The sequence below is a fragment of the Humulus lupulus genome, chromosome 1 (assembly GCF_963169125.1).
Source record: "Humulus lupulus chromosome 1, drHumLupu1.1, whole genome shotgun sequence".
In the NCBI taxonomy this organism is placed as follows: Eukaryota; Viridiplantae; Streptophyta; class Magnoliopsida; order Rosales; family Cannabaceae; genus Humulus; species Humulus lupulus.
The window spans coordinates 169,098,022-169,111,247 of record NC_084793.1 but is presented as its reverse complement, the minus strand read 5'-3'; positions in this window follow the sequence as shown (position 1 = coordinate 169,111,247).

Below are 13,226 nucleotides of genomic sequence, written 5' to 3'. Positions count from 1 at the left end.
TTAAGAAATAAATCAATATATATGTAATATATAAGGAACAATGAAATAAAGAAAGAACAAAACATGTCATACTCACAAAATCATAAATTTTTACAAGAAAGACAAAAAAATAATAATAAAATAAGCAGGTGGAAATAGAGCTATATATACGGGCCAGACTTTTTAGTACGACATGAAACCGGCACGAGCCCAGGAGGCCCGAGCACGACAATGCATGAAAATATATGGGCTTGGGCCAGGCACGACACAAATTGAAAATTGGCACGGCACGACACGACACGACAAGCCCAAAGGCATGACACGAAAGCACGAACAAACTATCCCGAAAGCATGACATGATAAAAAGCCCGATATTTTGACATTAATAATGATAAGAGATTTTCATTTGTCAATTATATGTAAATTAAAATGATAATAAAAGTCTATTATTTTTCTCAATGTTTATAATTGTTGTACGCCCTGATTTTCCCACGGGCTGATTAGCAAGCTGAGCTGCGGCCTAACCTTGATTATCTCGTGGACATCCCTCGCAACCGAAGCTGCGTCGTAAGGTCATACCTCCTTAGCTCGAGGATGGTTGGGGGTTCGCCTCTGATAACTTAAAGACAGAGTCCGGGCTACGACGACCGAAGGTCGGGTCAAGCATCCAGCCCGCAGTACGAGCTGGGGTTGAAGGTTGTGACCCTTTATAAAGTCAGCCACGCAAGGTAAACGTGCATATATTAGACATCACGTGTCTGATATATCCTTGAATTCTCGGACACGCAGTAGGAACGTGCGTATTCAGACATCCTCAACTAGGTTGGGTCGTGCGGCCCATTATCCCCTTACCTATTGATTTGACCACACTTATGTGTCAGGTTTAGGAATTAATCATGAATGTCACAGAGTCGGCATGATGGGTAAGAAGGTCACGGGATGGCCTTCTTACCAACTCCCAGGTGCCTTCTCCTATAAATATGGAGACCTTGGGAGTTGATAGGGGTTGGATTCTCTCTTGTAACAAAGACCCTATAATTGTATCCCCTGAATATAGCAATAATATCGACTAGTGGAGTAGAAGGATTTTAACCTTCGAACCACTTAAAAAACGCGTCTCGAGTAGCCATTTCTTCTTCCTAAGATCATATATCTATTTCGGTTCACCTTTAGCACTAATCCCTTTCTCTTCTTTTCTAAATTTCCTGTTGGCGAAGAACCGCGTCAACAGTTTGGTGCTTTCATTGAGAGGTTAAGTCCGATTAGTGATGTTGCAAACATCCAACTATGGTGACTACTCGGTCCAGTCATGGTAACAAGACAGAACAACATGATGGGCAGGAGGCTCATCATACTACCGTCCCTGGCGAACAAGTTCTTGAAACCCAGCAGCGGTCAGGAAAGCAGCCGGCGGGCCAAGATGATACTGGTAGTTCGGCGCCCCGGCCGCCTAATCCGAACCCATGTTATTATACTGCGGTGGAGATGGAGAATGCTTAGCTGAGGAGCCAGTTAGCGATAGCTAGTCAGCAAATCCAGGATATGCTGGCCCGACTACCCCCTCTCACAACCGGCGTTAACGTCGGAGAGAGGCAAGGCGAGGCGAGGCTCCTAAGTCTCGCCGGGGTAACCGGTCCAGGCATAGCCGCTCGGATGGACTTCTAGCAGCCAACTCCACCCCTTCATCACACCATCGGGAGGCAGACTTCAGAGGAAGGCCTAGAGCCGAACAACAGCAATACAACCGTTCGGTCAGAACGTCGACTCCTAGCTCCCAACCATCCCCGAGAGCGCCCAGGAGAGCTCGAGGAAATTCCTGAAGGAGATCCGAAGAGGGCTCACAGCATCAACCCGTTCCCAACGACCATCCTGCGCCCCATCCAGATCGCCAGAGACGGGACCAGCGGGCTGGCAGGGCCGAAAGGCCCCCACCGAATTTAATCCGACCTGACGGAACCGGGATCGCCTCTCCAATCAGACATCCTCCATCTCCGATCAGATATCCGTCTCCTCCTCAGCCTGTCCGAGATATCCCAGCCTATGGGAATAATAGGAGAAACTCGCCATCAGCTGAACCTTCCCGGCGTAGCAGGGCGCCAAGGGAAAGCCTGGATCATCACCACCGAGGGCGGACTCCAGGCCTGTCTAGCAGGAGCCACGGGACCGACAGTCACCGGAGTGATCTTTCAGGAGGAGACCTGCGTCAGCGTTTGAGTTCGGCACAAAGTCACCAAACCACCCAGGGAGCCGACCTTCGAGATCGCCTTAACTCTCATAGGGGGTACCGGCAGGAGGAGAGAGCCACGCTCGCTCAAGGGGGGCCCTGTCAGAAGTACGTAACGGTGGGAATGTCCCAAATAACCTATCTCAAGATAGGAGGGGCAATAACCCACCAAATATGTACAATGGAACCGGAGCTGTTGATCAGCCTCGGAATAACCACGGACATCAGGACCAAACCCTCAAGCGCCTGACTCAGATGGAGGAGTTGATGAGGAAGCTCCTGTCAGAAAAAGAGAAAGATGAATATGATTCAGGGGACGAAATAGAACTCTTCACCCCCAGCATAGCAGCAACGGCGTACCCATCTGGTTTCCGTATGCCGCACTTGTCAAAATTCAACGGGGACGGAGACCCCTCGGACCACCTGGGGATGTTCAACACCTTGATGATGGCCCACAACATTGGCCTCGAGCTGAGATGTCTCATCTTCCCTTCCACCCTGATTGGACTTGCCAGGCAGTGGTTCAAGCAAAGTAAAAGACAGTTAATCAGCTCCTAGAAGACTTTCTCAGCAGATTTCAAGAGGGCATTCCGAGCGTCTCAGGCCGCCCGTGTTCAGGTCGACTCCCTGGCTAACGTAAGGCAGCAGCCCGGTGAGACTCTAAAGGCCTACTTGTGTAGATTTGCGAACGTCGCTGCTCGTGCCAGAGACGCGGATGATAGCTCCAAGCTCATGGCCATGAGAACTGGAATCCTCGTCGGAGGAGATCTCTGGAAGGATATACAAAGGAAGGGAGTCAGCTCGGTTAACGAATTCCTTAACAGGGCCCAAGAGTGGATAAACTTGGAGGAAGTCGAAGCCTCGGAGTGGGGACGGAGGTCGTGGCAGCGACCCAAAACATCGCACAGAACAACCAGATCGGTGGAGGCAAAAGAAAGGGTAATGGTGAGGGCAGCCAGCACGGCCAAAAGAAGAATAAGTCTGTGGACAAAGTCAAGCCCGTCTTCGCGACTTATACGGAGCTCACCCAGTCTAGGGAGAATATCTTCCTAGCCAACTCTACTCGCCTCCCCTGGAAGAGGCCCGAGCCGTTGAAGCACCAAAAGGGGAAGAGAGACACCTCCAAGTTTTGCCACTTTCACAACGATGTTGGCCATAACACCGACGATTGTAGGCACTTAAAGGATGAGATCAAGACTCTCATCCGAGCCGGTCCTTTGGCTCAGTATGCGCGAAATAGGGTTTCAGCCGCTTGACCTGCTCCAGAAGTACCGGCTAGTCAGCCCGGGTCTCGGATCGATCAAGACGTCCCCCCTCCCTTGGATGGAGGGGAGATATCCACCATATCTGGAGGGCCGCATGTAGCTGGTACGAGCAGAGGTGCCCAGAAGAGGTACGTGAACGAACTTAAGGCACACAATGGAGAAGAGTTCGTTCCGGAGCAGCGCCTGCCAAAGCAGCAGCGATTGGAGAGGCAGCCGATCATTTTTACAGAAGATGATGCGGACCGTGTCCAGTTCCCGCACAATGACCCCCTGGTCGTGGCGGTTCAGCTTGCCAATCGGAGGGTTAGGAGGGTATTGATCGACAATGGAAGTTCGGTGAACCCACTTTAGAAAAAATGGGTTTGACCGTCGCTGAGCTGAAGGCGACCTCCATGATTTTGTATGGTTTTTTGGGAGAAGGATCCGCAGCAATATGGACGCGTACTCGGGCTATAATCAGATCGCGATGAATCCGGCGGACCAAGAACACACTAGCTTCATGACCCCGAAAAACGTCTACTGTTACAAGGTCATGCCTTTTGGTCTGAAGAACGCCAGAGCTACCTACCAAAGGCTAGTAAATAGAATGTTCGCAGATCAGATCGGAAAAAAACATGGAAGTGTACGTTGATGACATGCTATTCAAGTCAAAGACTGCAGATAACCATGTTTCCGACCTTAAAGAATGTTTTAAGATATTACGAGAATATGGTATGAGGCTCAATCCCCAGAAATGCACTTTCGGGGTCGCGTCGGGGAAATTCCTGGGGTTCATAGTCAATACCCGAGGAATCGAGGCAAACCCCGACAAGATCAGATCACTGCTCGAACTTCCTTCGCCCAGGTCGCGAAAAGATGTCCAAGGTCTGACCGGAAGGGTAGCAGCCCTCAACCGGTTTATTTCCAAGTCCACCGATAAGTGTTTGCCCTTCTACAACCTGCTCCGAGGAAACAAGAAGTTTGAATGGACAGTAGAATGCGAAAGTGCATTCCTCGACCTGAAGGCACATCTTGCCGAGCCGCCCGTACTGTCCAAGCCCAAAGCAGGAGAGCCTCTTTTTCTCTACATGGCAGTCACCGAGGACGCAGCAAGTGCCATTCTGGTACGAGAAGAGGACCAAGTTCAGAAGCTAGTCTATTACATTAGCAAAAGACTTCTCGGAGCTGAGTCCCGATACCCGTTGATGGAGAAATTGGCGTTCTATCTCATCACGGCCTCTTGAAAGCTCAGACCGTACTTCCAGTCCCACTCGATACACGTCATGACCGATCAGCCTTTAAGGCAGGTATTGCAAAAACCTGAAGCATCAGGACGATTGCTAAAGTGGGCCATCGAACTCAGTCAGTTCGAGGTTATGTATACTCCGTGAACTGCCATAAAAAGTCAGGCCCTGGCCTATTTTGTAGCCGAATGCACGGGATTCCAAGAGGATCCCGCAGACTCACCCCAGGTCACGTCATCCCAGACGCCGTGGAGGATCTTTGTGGATGGTTCATCCAACGAGAACGGCTCCGGAGCTGGAATCATCTTAATATCCCCCGAGGGACATAGATTCCACTCGGCACTGAGATTCGGGTTCAAGGCCTCCAACAATGAGGCCGAATACGAAGCTTTATTGGCTGGACTGAGGGTAGCCCGAGAGTTGAAGGCGGGCTCCGTCCAGTGCTTCAGTGACTCCCAGCTCGTGGTAAACCAGGTTCTGGGCGAATATCAAGCACGGGGACCCAAGATGGCCGCTTACTTGGCAAAGGTAAAGGCTGAGCTGTCCGCGTTTGAGCAAGGCTCGATCGAACAGATACCTCGGGAACAGAACGCTAATGCAGATGCTCTTGCCAAGCTCGCCACCTCTGGAGAGACGGAGACCTTGGGATTGGTACCAATAGAGTTCTTGGAAAAACCAAGTATAGAAGGAGACGGGACAGAGGTCGAGATGATCGATGCCAGGCCGTCCTGGATAACCCCCATCCTTGACTATCTCGTTGAGGGCAAGCTGCCCGACAGATGTAACGACGCACGGCGAGTCCTGTATCAAGCTCCGAGATATACGATAGTCGATGGTGTGTTGTACCGATGTGGGCACTCCCTACCTCTCCTCCGGTGTGTTCTTCCAGATGAGGCAAAAGCCATCCTGCAGGAGGTGCACGAGGGTTTCTGCGGAGACCACGCTGGGGGGCAAAGTTTGGCCTTAAAGGTCCTTAGGCAGGGATATTATTGGCCAACTCTGTCCAAGGAGTCGGTCTCATACGTGAAGAAATGCGACAAGTGCCAGCGATTCTCTACAGTTGCCCGAGCTCCTCTAGTCGAGCTGAAGATGATCTCGTCCCCATGGCCGTTCGCTGTCTGGGGAATCGATTTGGTGGTCGCCCTCCCTACTGGAAAAGGCGGGGTCTGCTACGCCGTGGTAGCCATCGACTATTTCACGAAGTGGGCTGAGGCAAAACCTCTGGCAACGATAACATCCCAAAAGGTGCTTGACTTCGTGGTTAAAAGCATTATCTGTCGATTCGGTCTGCCCAAGAAGATTGTCTCCGATAACGGTACTCAGTTCGACAGTGACCTGTTCACCGAGTTCTGTGAAAGATACGGAATCGTCAAAAGTTTCTCCTCCGTGGCATATCCTCAGGCGAATGGCCAAGTCGAAGCTGTCAACAAGACTCTAAAGGCAAGCCTCAAGAAGAGATTAGATGAGGCAAAGGGAGTCTGGCTAGAACAACTCCCCCAGGTCCTATGGGCATACCGGACCTCACATCAGACTCCTACGGGTCATACTCCTTTTTCCCTAACCTTTGGGGGTGAGGCAGTCCTCCCCGTGGAGGTTAAAGTGCTTTCGCATAGGGTCCAGTCTTACGACCAAGACCGCAACCGCGAGCTCCTGTGCAATTCCCTTGACCTGGTTGACGAAAGGCGAGAAGATTCGCAACTCCAGCTCGCCCATTATCAGCAGAAAATCACTCGCTACTTCAACACCAAAGTCAAAAAGCGCGCCTTTAGCATTGGCGACTTGGTCCTAAGGAGAGTCTTCCTGGCTGGGAAAGATCCCAAAGACGGAGTCTTGGGGCCAAACTGGGAAGGACCGTACCAGGTCATCGAAATCATCAAGGAAGGAACTTATAAGTTGGCTCGGCTTGATGGAGGGGTAGTCCCGTGGACTTGGAACGCCGTCCATTTAAAGAAATATTATCAATGATTCACTTGTAAGGCCTCGAAGGCCATGTTTTGTGTGTGAATGAGAATTAGCTTTTTGTACGTGTTTGCAAATGTAATTTAAAGTAACCACGAAAGACCCTTTCCCAGTTACTTAGAGGGGCATATGGTACCTGGATATAACCAGGTCTCCTTAATGACTTAGAAGTTGGTTCATATCAATTGACCGATGTTTTTCTTAAAAAACGCGAGATATTGACAAGGATTAACGATAGCTAAGTCCTATCCTGGATATAACCGAGTCATAAAACTTAGAAGTTAATTTAAATCTGTTGATCGTTGTTCTTCCTAAAGAGCTCGAGATATGGATAAAAGTTAACGCGGACTAAGTTTTCAAATTAAGTTCCTGGATATAACCGAGTCATAAAACTTAGAAGTTAATTTAAATCTATTGATCGTTGTTCTTCCTAAAGAGCTCGAGATATGGATAAAAGTTAACACGGACTAAATTTTCAAATTAAGTTCCTGGATATAACCGGGTCATAAAACTTAGAAGTTAATTTAAATCTGTCGATCGTTGTTCTTCCTAAAGAGCTCGAGATATGGATAAAAGTTAACACGGACTAAGTTTTCAAATTAAGTTCCTGGATATAACCGGGTCATAAAACTTAGAAGTTAATTTAAATCTGTTGATCGTTGTTCTTCCTAAAGAGCTCGAGATATGGATAAAAGTTAACACGGAGTAAGTTTTCAAATTAAGTTCATGGATATAACCGGGTCATAAAACTTAGAAGTTAATTTAAATCTGTTGATCGTTGTTCTTCCTAAAGAGCTCGAGATATGGATAAAAGTTAACATGAACTAAGTTTTCAAATCAAGTTACTGGTCATAACTGGGTCATAAAACTTAGAAGTTGATTTAAATCTATTTGATCGTTGTTCTTCCTAAAGAGCTCGAGATATGGATAAAAGTTAACGCGAACTAAGTTCTCAAAAAAAAAAATTGTTGTAACCAAAGTGCGAAAAGACAAGAAGATCAATTAAAAACATAAAACCAAATTGTCTCGAGGTGGAAGCACCTCATGCAAAGGTTACACAAAAAATCATAAAAAATAGTGAAGGGCACAAGAGAGGAAAAGCCCTAAGCTCCGCCAGGTGGCCCCTTGGAGGTCGCCGTCTCGCCTTTCTCAGCTGCACCAGAGCCCTCCCCGGCCTCGGAGGGCGCCTCTTTGTCGAGGCGAGCCTGGAACTTCACCAGCAGGCGCTCCCAAAGACTCGCTGACAAAAAGGAGTAATTAGCATCCGGGTTGTAGGCCGAACAATGATAGAACAGGTCTTCCAAGGCCTTTTCCGAAGTTTCCTGCTCGGCCTCCAGGGCGGCCTTGGCCTCGACCTTCGCGGTATCTAGGTCTGTCCGCGAGGTGGCAAGGGAGGTATCGAGCTCTTGGACCTTCGAGCGGGTCTTCTCCAACTCAGCCTTCGAGGTCGCCAAGGCATCCTTAGCCGCCTTAGCCACCTGAAGAGAGGTCTGGTGCTCGGTCCTCATATCCTCGAGCTGAGTTTTGGCCTTGACGATGCTCCGGTGAAGAGCAACGACGCCCTGCGAGAAATGAAAGATAAATTGCCTTAGAGGAAAAATAGGGCAAAGTGTAATGGTAAAAGCTTTAAAAGAATACTGCAGCTTACCGTTAGGGTCATGCCCATTGAAGACTCCATTATGCCAACCGGGCTCATTGTCTCAATGGCCCGGAGCTCCTTCTCGGTGAACTTGTATATATGGCTGATGGCGTAGTTCGCCGACTCATACACCGTTCCCCGGAAGGCCTCTGGGATCTTCTCCAGGTCCTGGGGATTGACTGGGATGCGGACCTCGGGGGAGACAATCGCCGAAGCTCCGGCCTCCGTTTCTGAGTCCTGGATGGTGATAAGAGCTCGCGGAGGAGGTGGGGGCATGTTGCTCCCACCAGCGGCAGGAGGATTAGTTCCCACTACCTGAGCGGGGGGGAGCTACTCCTTCTCCTTTGCAGGAGATTTAGTGTGAGTTCCAGCAGGTTTCTTCAAGGTCCGGAGCTTCTTCATCTTTGGCCCAGAGGCCCCGGCGAACACACCTCGCAGGCTCTCTTCGGGCTGAGACATCTCTTCTGCCAAAGCAAAAATATGGTTAGTACGAAATTTAGCAATCATATAGAAACCAAAAACAAAGGGGGAAAAAGAATAATTAAAGTACGCGCATGCTGGAGTAAGCCCTACCCCCTGATCTAGAAGAAGAACCTATGGTTACGGCCATCGGTTCCGGAGTTTCTGCGGGAGAGTCTAAGTCAATTATTTCCCGAGCTGGGGCAAGTTCTGGATCCTACTCTGGTTCTGGGCTGGATTCTTCTACATATTGCCTAAGTCCCGGAGCCACGGCACCTCTCTTGAGGGATGGCCAGGACCTAAGGTTGGTCTCGTACTCCTCGAATAGGATCGACCTAAAGGATGAGGTGCTATCTACAACTACGGTACCCCTAGGTCGGCTATCTTGGTAGTCTAGCACGAGCCGATCGACGCAATGGAGCAGGATTGTGTCCAGGTCCGGATCACTTCGGTGACGATGGACGAGCTGTCGAGGGTTGAATCTAGCTAGCCGGGGGTTGGCAATGGCCCTATCTAAGTTCCTAAACATGTAAAGGTTACCTTGGCCCGAGGGACCCGCGGCTGCTCCGGACTGGATCCTCTCTTCATCTGTTATCTGGGCGACCTCCAGCACCCGCTTCCTGTTCCTCACAAGTGGAGTCTCGTCCTCCTCGTCCTCGTCCATCGCAACCTCCTCCACGATGATGGGCATAGAGGTGCGAGCTGGGGGAGGCCCCCGAGGCCTCCTTAGATTCAAAGTCTGATTTGGGAAAATCAGCTTACAAGCCACCATCGTCTCGTCCGTCACGAGTACCCAGTAGACCTTCTCACTGGGGGGCAAGCCCGCCAGTGTCTCGTATTGACCCCCGAGGGTCGCAGATTTCTTTGTCCTCGCGAAGATAGCTGCGGGATTAATCCAAGTCAGAAGGGGACACAGGAATTGTGCGAAACCTAACTTACGAGCTAGAGATAAAGAGCACTTACGAGGACGATTGAAGTAATGGAGCTCGCAGTTCCTGAACCCCGTCGACATAAAGAATTGATCTTTAAAGTCATTGGGGTGGCTGGGCAGCTCGATGACCACAGCCGTATTGGGGAATCGGGTTAGATAGTCAAACCCATTGCCTCGCCCCCGCTGATCTGGGCTGGCCTTGAGGCAGAAGAAATACAAAATATCCGCAAGAGTGGGGACCTCCCACTCGTGCTTCAAAAATAAGTATCTTAACCCCGCCAACAACCGATAAGAGTTGGGGGGGAGCTGGAAGGGGGCCAACTTCACATAATTCAGGAAGTCAGCGAAGTATTGGTCCAGTGGCAGGAAGGCCCCCCCCTTAAAATGCTCGTCGCTCCAGGCCGCGAACAATTCGTCTAGCGGCGCGCAGCTCCGCTCGCCCTCTACGGGAGGTCGTGCCACCATAGATGCCTTCCCCAACGCGATGTTGTGGGAGAGGAAGATTTTATTGATCTTCACCTAGTCGGTGATCTTTGAGACAATCCTCTCTGCCTCAAAGAACGCGTCAGGAGCCACCTCGAGCTCCTGCTCCACTACAGGCCCAAAGCTGGGGATCGGAGAGTCCGGTATCCTCGCCTTTCCTTTGTCTTGCTGAGATGTCGAGCTGCCAACTGTCTTCTTTGGAGCATTCCTCTTCGGTGCCATCAGGTCGCCTAGTGAACAAAGGAAAATGTTTCAGAAAAGGCGACCTAAGCAGATGGAAGATCAAATCATTCTTTACACGAGCTGAGATAAGCCCAGCCCGTGGAGAGTGAGACCACGCGGTTCAATGAACACGCGCCTGTGCCCCCAACAGATCCCTGATTACTCGGAATTCGTGTGTCAGGAGGGAGGGTCAGATTAAAATTTTGCCTTGGAGGGAAAGTTCCAGTAGGCATGAAAGGTGAAACCGCCTGTGAAGCGTATCCCCTAAGCTACCCGGTTTTGCCCCCAAAATATGTCAAAATTCCTACCCAGAAATTGTCCCCAGAAAAGGCATCCTGCAAACCATACTCTTAAGTAATTTCCTACGGCCAAAATACCCTAACCTAAAAGGCTTTCACCCTTCATTCCCACGAAAACCAGTAAACCCATGCATGTGACTATAGTAAATATTTACCTAAGCTACAGTGAAAAATATTTTCAAAACACGCATGGTCAGGGAACTTACATGATATTTGATTGGAAGATGGATGAAGGTGTCGCCTAGGTGGGGGCTTCGCCGGAATACTTGTCCCAAGCTGTGGAGGAGTCCTCATGCCTGAGCTTCTTGGATGCAGAAAATGGCGGCCACAAAGAAGAGGGTTTTTCTTCTGAGATGAAGAGAGAAGAAGGAGAGTTTCTGAGAAATTTTGAGTAAAAGGGTGGCCCATGCATAGGGTGGCCACCCCTTTTATATATACGTGAAGGGTCACGTTAGAAGGGCCGTTGGATGGCCCTGATGTGGGATCCAAGGCCCTCTACTCGAAATATGAAACGACGGCTGGGCGTAGGCTAGGCCATTAAATGCGGTTCTCGGAAGACGTACCGTCGCCAACCACGATGTTCCACGTGTCAAATGCCTGCGTAAGGAGTGGAAGGCGAAGAGTTCGTGGGGAAGCCTAAAAGGCCCTACTGTGGCCTTATCTGACGTCGTGTGCCACGAGCAGGGGCTTGGGGGGCAGATGTACGCCCTGATTTTCCCACGGGCTGATTAGCAAGCTGAGCTGCGGCCTAACCTTGATTATCTCGTGGACATCCCTCGCAACTGGAGCTGCGTCGTAAGGTCATACCTCCTTAGCTCGAGGATGGTTGGGGGTTCGCCTCTGATAACTTAAAGACAGAGTCCGGGCTACGACGACCGAAGGTCGGGTCAAGCATCCAGCCCGCAGTACGAGCTGGGGTTGAAGGCTGTGACCCTTTATAAAGTCAGCCACGCAAGGTAAACGTGCATATATCAGACATCACGTGTCTGATATATCCCTGACTTCTCGGACACGCAGCAGGAACGTTCGTATTCAGACATCCTCAACTAGGTTGGGCCGTGCGGCCCATTATCCCCTTACCTATTGATTTGACCACACTTATGTGTCAGGTTTAGGAATTAATCATGAATGTCACAGAGTCGACATGATGGGTAAGAAGGTCACAAGATGGCCTTCTTACCAACTCTCAGGTGCCTTCTCCTATAAATATGGAGACCTTGGGAGTTGATAGGGGTTGGATTCTCTCTTGTAACAAAGACCCTATAATTGTATCCCCTGAATATAGCAATAATATCAACTAGTGGAGTAGAAGGATTTTAACCTTCGAACCACTTAAAAAACGTGTCTCGAGTAGCCATTTCTTCTTCCTAAGATCATATATCTGTTTCGGTTCACCTTTAGCACTAATCCCTTTCTCTTCTTTTCTAAATTTCCTGTTGGCGAAGAACCGCGTCAACAATTGTATAATTATATTAATTTGTTTAAAGATTTGTGGGTTAAATTTTTTAGCATTTATTAGTAGGTATTCAAATTCTAATAATTATCTTTGATATAATTTTGTGTAATGTATTCCTGAAAAAATATATAAACACACATCAAACTATAATTTAAACAAAGAAATGTATTTTTTATTGGTGGTGAGTCCATTGATTATTAAAGAGGAGGTGGAGGGTTCAATTCCCCATCTTCACATTTTTTGGCAATAATAAAATAGGCCTAAAAGTGAGCCCGAATAAGAAAAGTGGCTCAGCCTGATTTGGGCCTGAATGGCACGAAGCATGGCATGACATGGGTCATGCCTATGGGTTGTTTTGAGCTTACTCTTTCAAATATGGGTCAACCCGGCCCGACACAAATTTGAATTCGGGCTTGGCCCAAATTATTCGGAGGCACAAAAATTTGGGTCGTGTCGGGCCGGGCCAACTCACATTTATAGCTCTAGGTGAAAAAGAGGACATGCACCTGCTTATCCATATATATATATATATATATACATAGATAAATTCTATGGTCCACTCCATATTTTTGGGTGCACGGTACACACTTTATTCGTGTGTTTTAGTACCTAGATGATTTTTGACGCAATTTTTTAACATCTTTGTGTGTATATATATATATATATATTGTAGTTATTTAAAGCATCTTGGAAATTTTTGAGAAATTTTGAATGATTTACTGTACTAAAAACACGATTCAAACTGGTTGCTTTCCACTTGCATTAAAAAAAAATTACTTGTTGTAAATTATTCGGAGTTTTTAACAAATTTGCATATGTTCTAAATAATTATAAAAAATGAGTCAAAAATCATTCAGGTACCAAGTATCAGGGTGCACCGTACGCTTTTAGGGTGCACTATGATAGCAGCCTTACTTATAACTGAGTACAATTTAGTCCTATTGAATATCTTGTTGATTAGATTGAAGTCGAGGGTACTGTCTTATACTGTAATTTCAGATACCAAATGGGGTATAAACTCTTAAAAAAATGTTTTGGAAACTCTATAATGATTTTTTTAGGCAACTTTTTAATAATTCTAAATATA